Genomic DNA, 20,128 nt, shown 5'->3' with positions numbered 1-20,128 from the left:
AGCACATAAAGAAATGTTCAACATCCTTAGTCATCAGGGAAATGCAAATCAAAACAACCCTGAGGTTCTACTCACACCAGTCAGAATGGCTAGGATAAAAAACTAAGGTGATAGCAGATGCTGGAGAGATTGTGGAGAAAGAGGAACACTCCTTCATTGCTGGTGGGATTCCAAGCTGGTACAACCACTCTGGAAATCAGTTTGGTGGTTCCTCCAGAAATTGGACATTATTCTACCAGAGGACCCAGCTATGCCACCTTTTTCTTAAATAAATAGCTTCATCAAACCACAAAATCTTTTGGTCTTAACATAAGAGAGATATTGTCCATAACGTAGACTTCTCTTTCACTAAAAGTACTCTAACATATACACTTTACATAGTCAGTTATTATAGTCTATGGCAAATAGGATGTATTCAATGAAGTTCTACTCCAAAGCAAACTAGAACTCTGAAGCTACATTTCAAAAAATGTTCTAGCTGGTGAGAATGTACAAAACAGGGAAAATGCCTGCTGTCAAGCCAAACTCTTTCCTCCAGACCCAGTTGTAGATGCATAAAACTGAATTCAGAAATACATCCTCTGAACCCAACATGCATACCACAGCAAGTGTGATGGCTCTTCTTGGTTGCCAGCTTAAATAAATCTGGAATTGAACCCCAAAAAGCAGGTACACCAGTGAGGGAATTTTTTTTAACCAAATCACTTCTAATCTGGATCATTTGATCTGGAGGACAAACTTTTAATCTAGGCCACACCTTCTGTTGGCAGCCTATATAAAGGTCATGGAAAAAGGAATCTTCTCTTGCCTTACTTGTTTCAGCTCTCTCTAGCAAGTTCATTCCTCCATTTGCATTAGAGACTACTTCTTTGGGATTCCAGGGTATACTGTAGACAAACTGAGACATCCAATTTTGTGGACTGAACAACCATAAGATTTGTGGACCATCCATTAGTAGTTTGCCTTGTTGGATCAGCTTGACAAAAGCCTGTAAGCAATTAATACTCTTTCTCTGTCTCTCTCTTTATCTATTGCTCTCTCTCTCTCTTTCTCTCTCTCTCTCTCTCACCCTCCCAATAGATAGATAGATAGATGATAAATTGATAGCTTATATAAGATATTGATATGGAAATGGATACAGATATGGATATAGATAAGAGATACAAAGATAGATACAAACATATATACATACATATGTAGATGATAGAGAGATGTAGTTGTAGATAGATACATAGATAGATGCATATGTGATAGATAAATAGATACATACATACATACATACATACATACATACATACATAGACTCATTCTATCAGTTTTACTCATTTAGTGAACCCTTACTACTATGGCAAGCATACACACACAAAACAACAAACAAATACATAAAAAGGAAATAAATAATAAAAGATAAAATAAATAAAAATACTTTCTGAAGAAGTATTCTTCAAGTTAGAAGTGAAATGGATTGAGCAGGTAAGTTAGGCAGCTTTAGATATTGATAACAGCTCTGCACTCCCTTAAATAACTCAAGCATGAAGTTATCCTTAGATTCCACTGCTCCCAAAGCTCAGATAAAGAAAGAAATGTCTTCTAGGTGTCCCTGTCCCTGAAATAACATGATTTTAAGTTTTAGTAGCTTCAAATAAATGGCTAGTATTGGGGGAGGTTCAACCAATTGAGAAAATAGATGCTTTCTTATTTGTGTGTAGAGTTCTACGTGTGTCGAACTGCATATGACAAGACAGCTGAAGCATGTCCCCACTGCAAGGAGAGGTCAGTTACAGGCGAATACTTGCTTCACCACCAGGCAACCTTGTTTGAAATACTGCAGTTTGGTCACATTTTCCCCAGTGGACTGATCCAGGGAATCTAAGCAGATGGTCTTGCCCCAAATCTTCCTTCTGAACTGGATGCAAATAGTCTTTTCCATATGCTCCAAAATTAAAATTTTGGGCTGTAAGTAGTGAATACTATTTTACAGATCTTTAACTACATACTTAACATTTTCCATTGCATTTTGTCCACAATCATCTATTTCAGAGCTACAAATGATCTGAGAAAATGACACAAAGTGTATAGAGGAATTTTTAGGAAGATTCTTCCCCTATTCCATTCGATGAGAAAAGTGGGGAAATTAGCAACTAGCAAATTCTGATTTAATCACTCTAAGCTCCCAGTTTATCTCTCATAAAATAAATATTGAGATACCTTCTTGTAATAGCTATAGGAATAGACAAGTTGACATGAGCAAAGCATCTAATGGGATGCCTCAGTCCCAGGCATCTGTACTGAACTAGTAACCATGTCAGACTCTCCACTGTGTCTCTCTGTTCATTCTTGAATCCTGGAAGTAACAAAGAGAAGTAAATGAGGTGGGCTGCTAACATCTTCCTTCATATGACTTCTGGGCCAACATTTTTCATTTAGCTCAGGATTCTAAGCAAACAAATAAAAATTCAAATTGCATCAATTTTATGCTGTTCAAAATATCAACACATAGAACTCAACAACCCCACACTGTTTACATTTTGGTGTGCTAAATATTTAGATAGACAATATTTTCAGTGCAGTGGAATTTTTAAGTAAAGAACAAGGGAGGGGGAACAATCCATGCTTATGTAGATGAAATAATGCCATAATGAGAACCAGACGGCTCCCATTTGCTGACCTCAAGTGTTTAAATTCATAACCCTAACATTACATCTCAGGAGATTTTGCATTTGAAATCTGGTGCATGGGTTTTAAAGTTATCAGATTTCTAGGGACCTTTTCACAGGTGCTATGGAAATGGAAGTGGTTATTATTTATGACAAACCAGCTGCATTTTTAGTGTTTCCTTCCCCACCTTGATTTTCATGCAAATGAAGCTGAGAACAAGAGGAGTTGATTCTGCCTTCATGCCAAGAGGAGAAAGTGAATTTCAGGTGAAGTATGGTCCCAAAATCGTACAAAATTATTATTACATTTCTTTCACCATTCTTAATGTGTTTTTTCTACCATTCAGTGTTAATTCACCTATCTTATAATAATGTTCAAACTGCAGAACAAAACCAAATAAACCTGGAAGCCCTTGTACCAGCCATCTTCTGAGAAACCAAATTTTATTTATATCATTCTGTTTTTTTATGTTCCAAATAGCTCATAAATATGGTTTTGTTCATCCTTTGTTGATCATGGGGTCACTCATTCCATAAACACAGAATGTTTGTCCCAGCAAGATAAAAATTAAACATTCTGTTAGTAAAACATAGCATATTTTGTAACTTGTCTTCATGTTACTACAGAGATACAGTCTATAAAGTAAATCCTCAAAAATGGCCCATTGTTAAAATCAAGTAGAAAACCTATACATACTGTGTTTTGTCTAAGACACTGACTTGTCATGTTGCATAAGCTGGCCTCAAATTATAAACTTAATGTGTCAGTCTCAAATATGCTATAAAATTTCATGCCGTTGAAGACACATGCAACTGACACATTGCTAGTAATAATTCTTTTGAAAATGCTTGGGTACAATGGTGGAGAGCCCAGACTCTAGACATCCATTAGGCTTAGGGATGATCAAAGCAGTGACCTTTAGCCCAGCAAAAGTAGTGATGCTAATTTAATGCACCTGTGTCCAGATGAGATGAGTCAGTGTGAGTAAAATACTTAAAATAATGTCTGGCAAACTTGTGGATGTTTTATTAAAGGAACTTATACTTACTACCTTAATTTTCAAAATGGCACATTAATGTACTTATAGTAATACTCTTCTTTAGTCTCTTAGTATTATTCTTTTTTATTAATAATTTTATTCATTTACATTTCAAATGATACTCCTCTTCCTGGTTACCCCTCCACCAACCGCCCATCCCATCCCCCCTCATCCCCTCCTTTTTGCCTCTATGAGGGTGCTCTTCCACCCATTCATCCACTCTAGCATCCCCTTACGCTGGGGCATGAAACCTCCCTCCTCTCCCATTGATGTCGGATAAGTCCATCCTCTGCTACATATGTATCTGGAGTCCTAGAACTTCCATGTAAACTCTTTGGTTAGTGGTTTAGTCCCTGGGAGCTCTGGGTGGTCCAGTTAGTTGATATTGTTCTTCTTTTGAGGTTGAAATCCCATTCAGCTCCATCAGTCCTTGCCGAAGCTCTTCCATTGGGGTCCCTGGGTTCAGTACAATGGTTGGCTGTAAGAATCTGCATCTGTATTGGTCAGGTGCTGGTAGAACCTCTCAGGGAAAAGCCACATCAGGCTCCTGTCAGCAAGCACTTCTTGGCATCAGCAATTGTGTGGGGGTTTGATGTCTGCAGATGGGCTGGATCCCTAGATGAGATAGCCTATCTTTCAGTTTCTGTTTCATTTTTGTTCCTGTCTTTCATTTGGACAGAAGCATTTCTGGGTTTAAAATTTTGAGATGAGTGTGTTTCCCCATCCCTCATCCTATTTACTGGAGGTGCAGCTTCACAGCATATCTGAAAGCTCTAGAAGAAAAAGAAGCAAATATGTCCAAGAGGAGTAGATGGCAAAAAATAATCAAACTCAGTGCTGAAATCAACCAAGTAGAAACAAAGAGTGCTATACAAAAAATCAACAAAACCAAGAGCTAATTATTCTAGAAAATCAACAAGATAGCTAAACCCTTAGCCAGACTAACCAGAGGCCACAGAAACACTATCCAAATCAACAAAATCAGAAATGAAAAGGGAAACATAACAACAGAAACTAAGGAAATTCAAAAAACTATCAGATCCTACTACAAAGCCTATACTCTTCTTTTGAGATTCATGGTGAAACACAAAAGGCATACCTACATCAAACTGTAAACCCCTTATTTGTTAAGATATTGTGACCCCTACCCATCAACACAAACTTCCGGAGATTATCTAGAGTTTCACAGATATGCCAGGGGTTTGTGAATGTCTCTGAGCCAAAACATAAGAATACTTTTTCTAAATCTAAACTGAAGACTATTGCTTAACCTTAGAGATTTTTAAAAGTAAAATGTAGCCAGATATAAAATAGGCAAAAGCAAATGATAATGCCAGAAATACTGGAGGAAAAGAAAATTTAAAAAGTATGAGATAGAAAATATACTATAAAGGCAGAAATGGAAAAGATAGCAGCAATAAAAAGAAAGAAAAAACAGACTTTAACAGGACCTATGAAGGTAAGCAGAAGAATCAAAGAGACCAAGAGAGGCTGAAGTATAGGGTGAAGACCAAGAGAGAATGAGAAAGACAAAGAGGTCAGACATAGCAATGTACACATGCCATCAAGCAGGCAAGTGTCTAGGCCAGTTAGATTCAAGTTGAATGCCAGCCTGTGCTATGCAATGAAAAGATAAGAGAGGAGAGGACAGAGAGGAAAGAGAAACAGACAGAATTTTGAAAGAAAGAGAGGGTAAGGAAGGAACGGTGGAGAGAGGGGATGTGAGTTGGGATCTTTAAACATTTGACTCCAAAGAAAGGCAAAGAAAACAGTCCATGCTCCCTGATCCTTTGTCCTTGACTTCCATTGGTGAATTCCAGCTTCATGGGGGTAGAAGGTGACATGGGTGGAAACTTTACCTTTCCACTAGAAGCCATTAAATATTGTTATCCTCCCATATTAAGCTATGGGGAACTTGCATGTATTATCACAGCACTTAGTGTTTCTCTGAAACAGTATTATTACCCCAATACTATACTGTAACATTTCAAACAGGACCAGTAACTTTTTTGGAACACAAAGAGGATCCAGTTCTTCTACAAAACCCACCAAACCTATACTCCACTATCACCCTACAGAAAATTTTTCCATTAAGGTTTTTGTCTTTGAGAGCCATTATGGCCACTATTGACCATCTTTCAATGAGCACAGACTGATGCTCAAGTAAAGGGACAAAGAGCACATGATATTGATATAAAACTGGAAGACTAGCTATTTGATGGTGTTGCATTAATAGCTGCTTTTCTCCTCTTTGAACATAAGTGCTCTGATTACTATTTCATATTCTGTAATAAACACATTTATATTTTGATAACAAAGATGGTCTTAGCTAAGAAAGAACAAATTAAATGTATATCTCATGACCTTTCTGAGTAACATGACTTATGAGGTGACACAAATTTGTGGAATCTGATGTTTTCTAAATAAGGAGAGTATATTACAGGAATTAAGAATGTTCATTATAGGACCAAGGACTTATCCTTAGTGCATGACAAGGCCATCCTCTGCTACATATGCAGCTGGAGCCATATGTACTCCTTTGTTGATGGCTTAGTCCCTGGGAATTCTGTGGGGTCTGGTTGGGGATAACATTTGAAATGTAAATAAAGTAAATATCCAATAAAAAAGGAAAAAAATTATACTGACTAATAAAAGCTTATTGTCAAAATAAAAAAAAAGAATGTCCGTTATAGAATTCTTGAAGAAAGACTCCGAAAAGTATCATATATTTCACTAGGGCCTACAGAAATTTGGTATAGCAAATAGGAATGTGAAGTGCCTGCCAGGTAGATAGATGTGCCTGCCCAAATTTTCCCATACAATGGCAGGTGTGGTAGAAGTGGATACCACTGTGGGTGGATTTGTGGAGTCCTGATGTCAAGTGACCTATAAAAAAGCTGGAAGAATAGAGGGGAGAGAAATGATATGAGTCTGGAATACCATGCTGTGGGGTATGGGAATGAGTTCATTACCAGGGAGCTTATTTTGTCATTTTACAGAGTGTATCGTAATAAAACTATGCTTCAGGAAAGTGTGGCCAGGAGGACAGATTGTCATGGTGTAAGGTACTAAGGTGATGATGTTTGCAGAAATGCAGAGGATTGGAGTATACATTGGAAAATGGAATAGAAAAAGGGAACAAGACTTGGAAACTGCTCTGTTGGGAGCAGGACCCTTCAGAAGAAGTGACTTTGAACATGACTCTGGGGTATTATTTACAATAATGCTACAGTATAGAACTGGAACCCATGGGAACGTGAGAGGCAGGAAAGGAAAGGAGGCCAAAGTCATTAGAACCCTCTGATGCCTACTGTTTATTTTAACCAAACCTTCAGTCTTTACCAATGGCAAAGGAATTCCTTGCGTTGTTCTCTTTCCTCATTGTTCACTATTGGTCACTGGAAGCTCACTTTGAGTGACAGTGTTTTTCTCTGTCCTGGTTGTAAGTGTCAGCTCCCATCTGCTGCAGCAGGCTCCAGCTGCTGATAGTGGTGGTTCAGTTTTCCTCTGTGCATCAGATTAAATTTTATCAGCCACATTACAGAGCAGTTAAAATAGTAACACACCCCTCACAGGACAAGGAGGGAGGAGAGGGGCCAAAAATGCTGACCTGGCTATAATTTCAGAGCAGTGTAACAAAAGCTTAAATCTGATCATTGTCTATGAAACACGCTCGTAACAGGGTTACTCATACCAGACTTCAGCGGGGTCTACTCACTAACATGATACCAATAATTTAAGACCTATATTACCATTTCTTAATGATCAGTTAATTAAGGTACTTAAAAAAATCTTACTTTCTTAATTTTTTTAATATACTTTGCCCAATCTATTTTGTTTAATTTGAGTCAGTATTAGAAAACATCCTTCCAGATTTCCTTAATTTTATGTACTGGCTAGCATTTTACCACTTTTCACCAGTATAGTTTTGGGTGTTTAATAGTGAATGTTTAATCTGAGTCTTAACCCAGGCATTGCGGTTCCTGCATGTGATAGAAGCACTTAGGAGGTTGAGGCAAGAGGACTGAGTTACACATCAAGACCTCTTTAAATTAACTGCTTAATTAGTTTAGTTAAATTTACTTACCACAATCATTCATTACTAGAAAATTGCCCCAATTTTAATAATAATAATAAAACAGATATTAATGCACAATATTTGTCCATGACAGTGTGGTTAACATTCACAAATTGAGGATTCAAATACAACTTCTTCACTAAGAATTGTTTACAAACTTTATATACATATATACAGAGTCATCTATGCAGACAATTTTCACCAATGGTTTTGTTCCTATTCCAAAAGCATTTGTTCCTGTCCCTTCCAATGTGTTGAAGTAATGACAGAATAATTCCTAGTTGATTGGAAACTAGAGGAGAAATTTATTCTGCTTTTTAACCTTTATTTTAGAATTATATAGATGTTCATGAGCAGGAGGAATACATGGGTCATTGACTTGGCCTGGTGAGAGAGTGAATTAAAATACCACAAATGACACTCATTAGACAGGCTTATCCGGAGTTACTGCTAGGCCAAGATAATACCTAAACCTTCAAGCAGGAAGCTATCAAGATTCATTTTGCTTTCTGACTTCTAACACTCTCGTACAACAGTGCAAACCAGGGTTTAGGCACAGTGTGAATTACTGAGATGCGATTGGCCTGGTGACCACCACCATTGCTCTCACCTCCATCAACAATATTTCCAAAGGTAGTTTTAAATTTTAAGTTAATTTTTTTCATGAGAACAAACCCCACAGAGTCTATCTAAAGTGCAATGGTAAAGGGGCTTTAGTTCATTTTGCTTCAGAGAAGACTCGAGGAAGATAAAGAGGATCTTCAGCCAGCAGGTCGGCTATTGCAACAAGACACTCCTGGTGGAGTTCCAGTCACAGGGTCAGACACTGAAGTTGTAGCTCAGTTAAGAGATCTGTGAAGAAGCCTAGTCACACAAGCATTCTAAGAAAAGAACCTATCAGATCCAAGTCTATCAGAATGAAAGCATGGAGCCCGACATTGAGTTTAGAGCCCTATCTCTTCCTGAACTCTGACTAGTTACCCGGCCATTCTACACTCTGAAACTCCATGCTTTACAAAGACACGTCATGTTTTGAAATATATTTGCTTCTAACTATAGAGTTGGTTGCCCTTTAAAACACCAGTGTTTGAAATTTCTAATTTTATTTTCATATGTTGTTTAATAAAGGAATAAATGAGTTTAAAGATGCCCAAAGACATGAATGCTAATATTCTCCTTAATCAGCAAAAATAAAGAAAGAATGAAATGTTTAGGAGGAATGTCACTGAATACATCAGCATATGAACATCTGCGTTGTCATTAAAGTTCATCACACTGATTTGCTTTAGTTTCTATTTAGCTTTTTCACGTGGTCATGCATTATAACATGAATGATAGACACAGTATTAGATATGTCCCCTCCTATGTTATAGGAAACAAATGGCTAGGGACTCTCTTTCTCAGGTTGTCTTTCAATTATATTCAAAAATTGTATTCAAACATTATATTCAAGAATATGGTGTGTGTGTGCGTGTGTGTGTGTGTGTGTGTGTGTGTGTGTGTATGTGTGTATGTGTGTGCATTCACATAAGACATTAGTACAGAAATGCATGGATTAAGAGCCCATATAAATAAGTCTTCTATCAATTCATAAATTCTGTTCTCCTAAGTCCTGATGGCTATAAAAATGTTTCCTTGCTCCAGTGCACAGTAGAGCCACAAGGAGTTTTGTATCATTCCAAATGAAGTTAAAAGGACACCTCTGCCATTTTGCCTACTTAACTGCATATATGCTTGCAATATTTATTTTCCACTTCAATCCAGAAACACATTGTACTGGATCAGAAGCCTTTAAAAATAGACTATGTATTTGCTTCTTGAACACAATTTAGAACTCAAAACTTAAATAAGATGTTCAAATAAATATCAGTCTTGGAAAGTGCTTCCTTTATAAGGGTGCACTTTTAAACACAACACACAACACAATAAACACACAATAAACAACAACTTTAAACCATAGCATGGACAGCATTACGTTCTTATCAAGAGTTCTGAAAGGCCTTTCGGTGTCTTAACTTCTCAATAACACATATACACTCAGAATTCAACCATATGGTCTGAAAAATAAATCATTCTGTGGCAATGAATCTTTAACTTATATTTGAAGGGCTGAAGGATGAGTTCCGGAAATCTCAGATGAGCAGTTTCGTGTGGACAACTGTAATCTTTACCTGCCAGTGGAGGGGACAGACATTTGCCATTTAAAAAAAATCTTTACTAAAAGCTTAGGCAAGATGAGCTAAAATTTTCTCTGTAAAATATCCAAAAAGGCAATGTGTTAGGGCAGTATTTCTCAACTTGTGGGTCTCAACCACCTTCAAAGTCCAAGGACCTTTTCATCACAGGAGTCACCTAAGACAGTCATAAAACACAGATATTTGCTCTACAAGTCATAACAGTAACAATATCACAATTATGACATAATGATGAAAATAAATTTATGGTTGGGGCTCACCACAACATGAGGAACTATATTAAAGGGTTGTAGCATTAGGATGGTTAAGAACCTGTCTCTGTATGAAGGCCAGGTGGTTTTTATCACTATTGCTCTGTAGTAGTTCTGAGGTCAGGGATGCTGATTTCCCCAGAAATTCTCTTAGTGAGAATAGTTTTCGCTATCCTGGGATGTTGTTGTTCCAAATGAGTTTGAGAATTTCCCTTTCTTCCTCACATCAGTCAGAATGGCTAAGAGCAAACACTCTGGTTAGAGCAAACACTGTTGAGAACGTGGGGAAAGAGGAACACTCCTAAATTGCTGGTCGGATTGCAAGCTGGTACAACCACTCTCGAAATCAGTCTGGCGATTCCTCAGAAAACTGGACACAATGTGGGTTCTGAGGATTAAACTCAGATTGCCAAGCTTAGAAAAAGCAAATAACCTTTACACCATTGAGCCATCTTATCAGCCCCAAACAATCATGATTTCTATAATTTTAGAAGATGTACATCCTACTAAAAGGTGACTGTGTATACAATATCATCTAAAGTCTTGTTTGTGGTTGTTGTTTCCCTCTAGGCCAAAACAAAGGTGTGCCCTTCTGACATAAGGAGTTGATAATCGATTAGTAAGTGCAATCTACCTTGTTCAGCACTATTAATTTCCATTCCGTTAACATAATGTTGGTCTCACAATAGATTCTGCACAAGAAATTATGTTGAATTACCTCACGTCTGATCATAATTTTACCCTTGAACAACTAGCAGGAAGTTGATTGCACTTAAGGGCTAAAAGAACACTGTCATGGTCAAATAGATTTATAAAACGAAGTTCATGCTATCATAAGAGGGTGAATATCTGACCACAGGCAAAGTGAGCATAACATGGCCATTCCTATCTATCAATGATTTTTTCTACTCCGTGTGAGCAGTTAGCTGAACTTTCTCGTTCCCATAAGCAAGGCTGCATTAGAAGTGCTAAAGATTAGGTAGATATTAATCACCACATATGCCAAATCACTACATTGATTGTCCTTCACAGGAAGGGTTGTGTGCTTTAGAAACTATAGAAAATTCTCTCTAAATTCTGTCAGAGAAGTCCCTGCCATGTGTTAACAAATGCCCTCAGAGGTTAAAGGAACAAGTGTTGAGCCAGGAGGCCAGGCTTCCTCAACAAGGTGGCATTAAAATTTTCAGGAAAGGGCTGAAGAGATGGCTTAGCAGTTAAGAGCACTGACTGCTCCTCCAGAGGTCCTGAGTTCAATTCCCAGCAACCACATGGTGGCTCACAACCATCTAAAATGGGATCCAATGCCCTCTTCTGGAGTGACTGAAGACAGTGACAGTGTACTCATATAAATAATCAAATAAATCTTAAAAAAAAATTTTTTTCAGAAAAAAAAAAAGAAGTTCAAAATCCACAGTATTCGCAGCACATCATGTATTGAGACTTCTGGTGATATGTAAAGGCATAGAACTTGAGTATGATTATTCAAATGGGGTACATGACACCACATAACACTTGAGAAAGAATGAGCACGGAAGCCTGGGTGAGAAGGACTGGCCTGCTCAGAGGAAGGTGTTTCACCCGCTCCTTGCCTTTCCCTCTGGGATTCTTTTCCAGGATCTGGTTTCACTCAGCATTCAGCTTCACACACTGCCTGTTGCTAAACTGTCCTAAAGTGATGCACAAAGGCTGTTTTCAGATACATTTCCAGGGCTCCAGTCAAGGAGAGCCATTAAAGGAAGTGAAACTTTCACTCTGTGGCCTTCCTGGGGAACTCTTTGATAAGAAAATGAGCACATGAAAGTCAGATGTGTCTCTGGATGGCATTTGAAGGGTCTGTTATTATTAGACACTGTAAATACCCAACACGTATAACTCCAAAAGCAGGCACCACCAATATGTTATCATTTTAAGTAGGTATATCTTCTCCTGCTTGGGTAAATTTAACTTTAAGGAATTTTTCATTCTTGTTTTTTTTTATTTTGTTGTTGTTGTTTTATTTGTTTTGTTTATTTGCTTTTTGCTTTGTGATGCTGTTACAAACAGCAATGTTTCCTTTCTTGAGTATTCTGTTGTTGTTACTATATAGAAATAAGACTGGTGGCCACACACTGATTTGGTATCCTACTTTACTGAATTAGCTTATTATTTCTAAACTTGTTTTATTAGCTCCTTACCTCACTAAGAATGTCTTTTGCAAAGAGAGGTAATGTATTTTAAACTTTTCAAGATATCTGCATTTTCATGTTCAGTACACTTTTTCACAATAGCTAGATGTGGAATCAATCTATGTCTCTATCCACAGATGTGGAGCATGCCTGCAATCCCAGAACCAGGATGGCTAGGACAGGATGGGTTGGATCATGAGTTTGAGGGCAGCCTGAACTACAGATAGATGGGAAAATGTATAGTAGACAGATATATATGCACAAAATAAAAATTAATAAAGCAGTAAACCTTACCTTATGTAACAGTATGGATGAAACTGGAAAATAATACACTAAGTGAAAAATTCCAGACACAGAAAGAAAAGTTGTGCAGGATGTCACTTATGTGAGAATCTAAAAGAAGCTAAATTCATGAGACAGAGAGTAGAATGGTTCTGTAGATTGGTAAGGAAACCGGGAAGGTGTTAATCAAAGGCTCTAATATTTCAGGAGAGAAGAATATAATCTCCCTAACAGCACCTGTCACATACTTATCTTATACCAGCTTTACTTATGAGCATGCAGTGAGATGAGAGAACCCTTGGTAGCAGCCTAAAAGAACGTGGGACTCAGACAAGTCCTCAGGCTGAAGGTCAAGGCAGGCTGCACCACCACATAAGAAAAATTGACCATGACAACCAAATAAAGTGTAAGAATCATGTAAAAGACAACCAGGGGAGATTAGCATCATTTAGAGGATTGTAAATGCCCACACAGGATGAATTGTTTTAGCCTTATTGTCTGGACTGTCTAACACTGCTAACTTGCTAGTTATAGCCTCATGTTTTCCTTGTACCCTATCAATTTTCCTGTTGCTGTGATGAAACATTGACCAAAAACAATTGGGAGGGTGTTCTATCATTAAAGGAAACCAAGTCAGTAACCTGGAGGTAGGAACTGTAGCAGAGGCCATGAAGAAATGCTCAGCATGCTCAGGATCTGCACACAAAAGGACCTGTCCAGTGTTACCTCTCACATTAATCATTTCTGGCTCACAGAAATTCCCAGAGATTAATCTAATGGAAGTGATCCCTTAACGTATGTTCCTTATATTCCTCATGACTCAGGTTTGTATCAAGATGACAAAAATCACACCGTATCACAAATATCAGAAGCAAATAATAGTCTTATCATAAAAGGCATTTCCATAGGCCCATTCAAATTACGTAGATTTTCCAAAGCTCATAAATGCTATGTTGTCACAGTTTAGCAATAAAAATTGGTGAATTCTTACAACAAAAATATTTCTTATCTAGTTTATATTAGAATGGTGACCTCGGACCAAGGTCTACTAAACTGTCAAAATTTTGACAGGATGAACATGACAAGAAAAGGTACAAGTTGGAGCTGTCTTTCTGTCAAAACACAAGGTTTCTTCTGCACATGGAGTTGGGGAGTGGTTGGGTTTGCTAGTGATGAGAAACCCTGGTGGACACATCTGTCTAGGTAGGTGAGGTGATAAGCTGTTCAAGACAAAGGCACTGGTGATTTCTGAAAATTCAAGTACAGTTTTATTCCCTAATTCTTACAAGACCTATATTTGCTTACAAAGTGAACTCTCATCCCTTAAATGCCTCTAGAGTGTGCTTCAAATACGTGTAAGTGAACTCGACACTTTTTTTTGTAGCAAATTCTCCCTCCTTTTATCCCACTAAGAATTAAGGTTTTTGACTTTAGTTTGCTTGTTTGTTTGCATTTGTATTTTTCTCCCTCCTTTGCACTAAGCAGCAAGCTGGGCAATGATTAAAGTTCAATAAATAGTTAATTGAACTGAGCTGTTAAGAAAAAGTCCAGAAAATCCGAGAACATTATAGTGCCATTGCGAAAGAAGTAGGTTTGTTGCATAGTTGAGAGCTTGCCAGTGATGCCAGGACGGCAGACTTACTTAAGGAACTCCACTCTCAGAGGTACTGAATCATAGGCATGATATGGAAATGCTGGAGTTAATAGTAGCTGAGGCCCCTGGGACCGTGCCTTATGAAGACAAATAGTAGACATAATAGCAAAATTAAAATATTTCACTGTTCCAAATTTAGAAAATGGCTGTCTTCTCTTTGTAAATGATAATGGCTTGCACACAGCTCAGTCTTTTCAGCTGTGTAAACGGTGTAACACAGTTTAAAGGGGTTTTTAATTAAAACATTCATATAGACTGCATCTTCCCATTTTTATAGTGCTTTGGGAAAATCATAGGACTTAGCAATCGCATGTACCACACTATACTATCTCACAGTAACCCCCCCTCCATCCATCTATAAATCATGTGCCCTGGTATTTCTCACTCCCCAATCTGTTACTCTGAACAGAACCAAAGGCTTCAATAGTATCTGGTGAGGGTGCCAATATTCTATTATTATTTCAAAGAGGCTTACCACTGTTACCTTTTAAGTTTGTATGAGTTAGTTCTAAAATAAAAAGTAACTAAACACCACCCTTCTTGTTTCTTATTAGGCCTTTGGATGAGTCCTCATGCATGTGGATAGACGTGGCCTTAAATGAACACAATCTAACACACAAAATGCCATTTTAACTGTTGTTAAATTCTTTGCCCCCCAGATGACATTTCTAGTCTTACTTTAATTTAAAGTAAATGGTCTGAGCACAAAAAGTTATAATTTGCCTTGCATGGTGTGTGCACATATGTTTAATATAAAGACAGAAGTTAAAATATCCCTCGTTCAGGGCTGACTGTGTCAGGCAGGTGCTATTCATATTTTTTTTCTGAGTCTTCTCCAGTAAAAGAAAGGTAGGCTTGCTCTGCCTTGGTATTGGACCAGCTTTGCCTGCTCTAAGCATTCCATTGTTCTTCCAAACATCCTATTGTTGTTCTAAACATCTTATTGCTGTTCTAAGCATATCACTACTGTTCTGAGGATCTCATTGTTGCTCTAAGCACCCCTTCTTCATTGCCCAGTTTAAATTCACACCTTGATGTTGTCGCCTCCAGGTCACACATTTACGCAAACTGCTGGAACTGATACGGAAAACTGATATGCATGAAATAATGGTCCCCTCAAAGTGATACTGGCTTTATTTTATTAGATGTCAAGAGATACAAAAATATAAGCCAACAACCCCAACTCCAGATTCAGTTAGCCCAGAAAGAAGTTCCTGTGCTAGGGAAAAGGGATGGGGACCATTGTCCCTGTTGTAGGGACTAGGTATTGCCTCAAGTCAAGCACAGATAGCACAGAAGTCCTGCTCAAATCCAAAGTGACCTGGAACGAATGATTGGTTGTTTGACCTGTCTCTGTTATTAAAGCCAAAGATATAGCACCTAAACATTCACAGACTAGTTGTCTGCTGCTTTTTCTTATCAGGGCAAGAGACAAGCACAGGAAGAATGACATAGAGTTGGTGCCACCATTTTGAATATTAAAAATGGCATTTCCTAGTTTATTCCTTAGTTCAAAGCTTCCAGTTCTTTTGCTACTAAACAAAAAAAAAAATGAGCCACTCATTCAGTAATGACATAATTGTAGGTAAGGAGAATATAAAACTTCATACTTGAACATCTAAGTGTAGACAGTTATTAGTACTGTCAACCAGCTGTGGTTGCAAACATTAAAGTAACTATTAAATTTACATTATCAGCTGATAATAGCTTAGCCTAGCTTCCAGATATAATGTTGGTGTTGTGGAAGTCTTGAGGGCAACACCAGCATTAACATGAATATGTGAGCTTAAATGTGCATAGGTACTATGGTACAAGCTGCTATGTACTAGAGACAGTTGATCATTGGATATAAGAATTGTATAGCAAACATTAGCTTCTTTCTTTCATTTTCCTCTGCCAAAATCAATTAGTTATTAGCACTCATTAACCAAGTCTCAGAAAAATCTATGTATTCATTTCTTTAGATTTATTCCCCTTCACTTAAAGCTATTTGTGACCTCACCTAGTAGGTATTTCTGGGATGGAAAAATAGATATTTTCCCAAGGTTTTCTAGTTTCTTTTAGCAACTGGGCATTTGTGAGCAGCCAATCAGAACCTTTCTTTAGTCAAAATTGACAGTGATTAATACATGCCTTGGAGATCTACTTACTGATTATCTCCATCAGAAAATAGATGTGGCTTTTGGGAATTGCAGTCTCTGGTAGAGCATATGTTAGTGTTCGTTCTTATTACAATGTATCAATTGCTTATAAATGCTGAGAGGGAGGCCTGTGTTTGGTTATTAATCATTTTGATTAAACTATAAGCTTGTGACCAAGCCAGTTATTTCCATTGTTTTTATTTTGAATACATTGATTTCTTAATATTTAAGAAAAATATTATCATTCTAACATGACCTTAATATATACATCAGTGGTTATAGAAATGACAGCTAAAGCTAAGATGTGTTGTGCATGCCACAGTATGGAGGTAGGGGGACAAAGGGAGGAAGGTGTTTCTGTGTGACAGAGAATCTTTTCAATCATACGTGGTCCTCCTCCAAAAAAGAAGGTTTCTAGAGTGAAAAATTGATTAAAAATAAAAGTCTGAAATGAAATAGCAAACTTTAACTGGAGCTGGAGGAAGGAACAACTGCTAGATGGGATTAGAAAAAATTAAAAAAAGTGAATGACCCCAAAATGTCGTATTTACCTTTGTATCTTATACTTTGTATATCTAGGAAAGTGTACTTTAACAAGCAGCACAATGATCCAAATGCATGTACCTGTCTTACATGGACACATCTGCACATGCATATTTAATGCTCTTTAGTATCACCCTCTACAGATAGGGCTGTTGCTTGATCAAATTACATTTTTTTTACCTGCATACACATACTGTGCACCATGTGTGTGCAGTGCTTACAGACACCAGAAGTGGGCATCAGATCCTCTGGAACTGGAAATACAGAACAGTTTTTAGGGGTCATATGGGTGCTGGCAACCCAATCTAGGTCCTCTGGAAGAACCATACTACAGATTCTATTTAAATGCTATAATTCTGAAAATGGAAAGGCTACCCCTCCCCACAATGTAAGAATCCCTTTCATCTACTATTAAAAGGACGATAAAACCAAATGCCACAGAGTAGTGCTGGTTTCCTGACAGCATCTTGCAAGTTTCCAGTCTTGGGCTTTTTCTTGTTCACTGTTTTGGTTCCCTTTCTAGGCAAGAGAGAAGCTGCATTCTGTCTACTTAGAAGGCTGATTTCTGTGCATTTTGTCAGACTAGGTGGGTCAGCAGGTATGAACTAATACATTGCCCAGGTGGCCTCTTAACACAGTGTGATTGAGCATGGAGGAAATAAGCAGCTTGCCCCAGTGGTGGGGCTGCCTGGTTCTTGGCCAGGTGAATGTGATTAGCAACTGACGTTTGGATAGAGATTCCCCTGCATTCCCAACAGATGTCCCCTTAATTGAAAGCTTGCTGTGATGCGGTGATTTGAGAGGCCCCAAATTCCCTTTAATGGCTCTTGCTCATTAAAAACACACCTCCCTTCTTCCAAAGGAGAGACTTCTTTAACAGTTCTGCCTGAGCGGTAGGGGAGAGGGAATGCATGCTCAGCACCTTAGTATCACCCTTTAAAGTAAACCTGTCTTCCTTCCCTGACTTCATGCTAGATGACTCCAGAAACACCCTTGAGGTTATCAAGCTGTTTGCCAAATGTTGCTTTAAAATGGGTTTTGGGAAAAGCAGTGCTGTGGGGTTACAGGTGTGTGGTCTTGATTCGTATAGATGGATACAACTTTTAATGTTTATGCCTAATTTAGAGCCCAACACAAAAAGATGGGGGCCAGAGGACACTTCCTGATTGACTGAGAGAAGTAAATAATGAAAAGCATGAGAAAGAGGCAAAATGACTCCCTCAACTTTGTCTGTCCAGGGTTAAAGTCAATTACAGCACTGATCTGTGCTCCCCTGCTAAGGGAAATAATATCAGTTACATAGTCTCCTTTACCTATACAATGAAACAGTAGATTCCATGTGCAGAGGGGAAAAAAAGCTCATTTATCACATGAGGCCTCGGGAAAAGGATATAATGACATTCAGAGCTTGCTTGAATCCTGTGAACAATATTCAAGTTTGCTTTAGAGATTTGATACTATGGGGGATCCCTACAAGAAAGGTTTAATCATGTGCGGTGCATTGATATATAATTGCTTACTGTAAGTCGTTATATTTAATACACTGCATTTTAAAGTCTTTTCTTTAAAATTTTAAAATTTAAGAAGAATGGCTTTCCAGAAGCAATGCTATCAGGCTGTAAGATGTGTTCATTCTGCATATACTTAGAGATAGGTAAAATGTTTTGCTGTTTTGATTATATTAGGTAGCTGTTTTCACTGGGCTTAGTAAAGAAAATAGGTTGAAAACCTTATCACCAACAATTCTGTAGTCGGTGACCTTATTTCTCTTCTGTCTTTTATTGCCAAACTTCTCTAGAATTTATCTCCTCATAATCTCAAGTTCATTGTAGACCCTTTTGCTTTTACTGACTGCACATTCTAGGGATCAGCAGCCCTCAGCTCAAGCTCTTGCAACTTCACCCTAGGCCTCAGGATTCTCATACTCAGCATCTATTTGCAACTGCAAGCCAGACTTCCAGGCCACCATTTTAATCTAACACTTGAATATGATAATTTCCCAAGTACTGGCTGTAGGATTCTTTCCTCTGTCTGGTACTTCTTATCCTCTCTTCCTAGGCTGGGTTCTTCTACCAGCATCTGCAAATTGTTGACTCTCACCTTATTCTTTCTAAACTGAACGTCTCCTTTGAGTCCCAGACAGTTTGTACTAGTATAGCTATTAGTATCACAGAGTGCCTCAAACTCACAGAGATCACAGTAGAAATTCTGAACTTGATCTAAAATCCACTACTTTTCTAGGATTCCCCATCTGAGTTAATGAACGACCAATCATTAAACTGTCCCAACTAGAACCATTTGGATTGTTCTAAACACTTCATTTGCCCTTAAGATTGTATCCACTGTGATGACTGATTATGTGAGTCAACTTGACTGGGCCACAAGAGAGCCATTCATGTTGTCAAACCGCATTCTGCATGTGTCTGCATGTGTCTCAGAGACCATTTGTTTATGGTCTTAATATTTAAAATGACTAAGGCAAACATTGTGCTCAATAACTAGAGATCTCATTCAGTCAGTTGAAGACAGAATGAAAGAATGCCCTCCAATAGCTGAGACTGACTGCCTTGGGCTATCAGGCTATAAGATGTGTTCATTCTGCATATACTTACTGAGAGATGCTAAGATTTCAGTTTTTTCATGGTTTCAAGATGGTGACCATTTAAGGTGAATCTGTGACATTGGGTGTCCAGAATACTGGCCATATATCTTGTATATCATAGGCCTCCATAATCACATGACCCAACTCCTTATACAAAATGTTTATACACACACACACACACACACACACACACACTCACACATGCACGCAAACATGCACAAACACACTATGAACTACAAACACAGAACTTGTGTAGTATCCTATTGGTTCTAACTAGAGAAGCCTGACAACCACATCTAGTTTACTACTAATTACAAATGATCTTCCCCCTGTAAATACCTTAGTCATGACTCACGTTGTCTCCATTCAGTTATTCAGAGTTCCATCTTTACAAATGCAAATGACATACAATCTGTGGTTTCTGTGTGCTCTGCTCTCCTTTGCGAACTAGAGGGAATTTTTCAGACACTGCTCGGGTTCTCTCTCATACCTCTTCATCACCTATACCCTTTCCCTGTCA

At 38.0% G+C, this 20,128-nt stretch overlaps 1 protein-coding gene across 42 annotated transcripts in view; it reads left to right on the top strand.

The window, feature by feature from the left end:
• Positions 1-20,128, top strand: part of Ptprd (protein tyrosine phosphatase receptor type D) — a 2,240,535-nt gene that overhangs the window by 1,644,517 nt on the left and 575,890 nt on the right. The window contains exon 1 of one of the 42 annotated variants that reach the window (XM_031377689.1): positions 10,822-10,840. The exons of the other annotated variants lie outside the window; for them this stretch is intronic. The gene's annotated coding sequence lies outside the window, so the exon portion shown is untranslated. Of the gene's footprint in view, positions 1-10,821; positions 10,841-20,128 lie in introns of those variants that run through there. 42 annotated transcript variants of the gene reach the window in all.

Source organism: Mastomys coucha, unplaced genomic scaffold, assembly GCF_008632895.1.
Source record: "Mastomys coucha isolate ucsf_1 unplaced genomic scaffold, UCSF_Mcou_1 pScaffold18, whole genome shotgun sequence".
In the NCBI taxonomy this organism is placed as follows: Eukaryota; Metazoa; Chordata; class Mammalia; order Rodentia; family Muridae; genus Mastomys; species Mastomys coucha.
The sequence above is the reverse complement of the archived record's forward strand: the minus strand, read 5'-3'. Positions and strand labels throughout refer to the sequence as shown.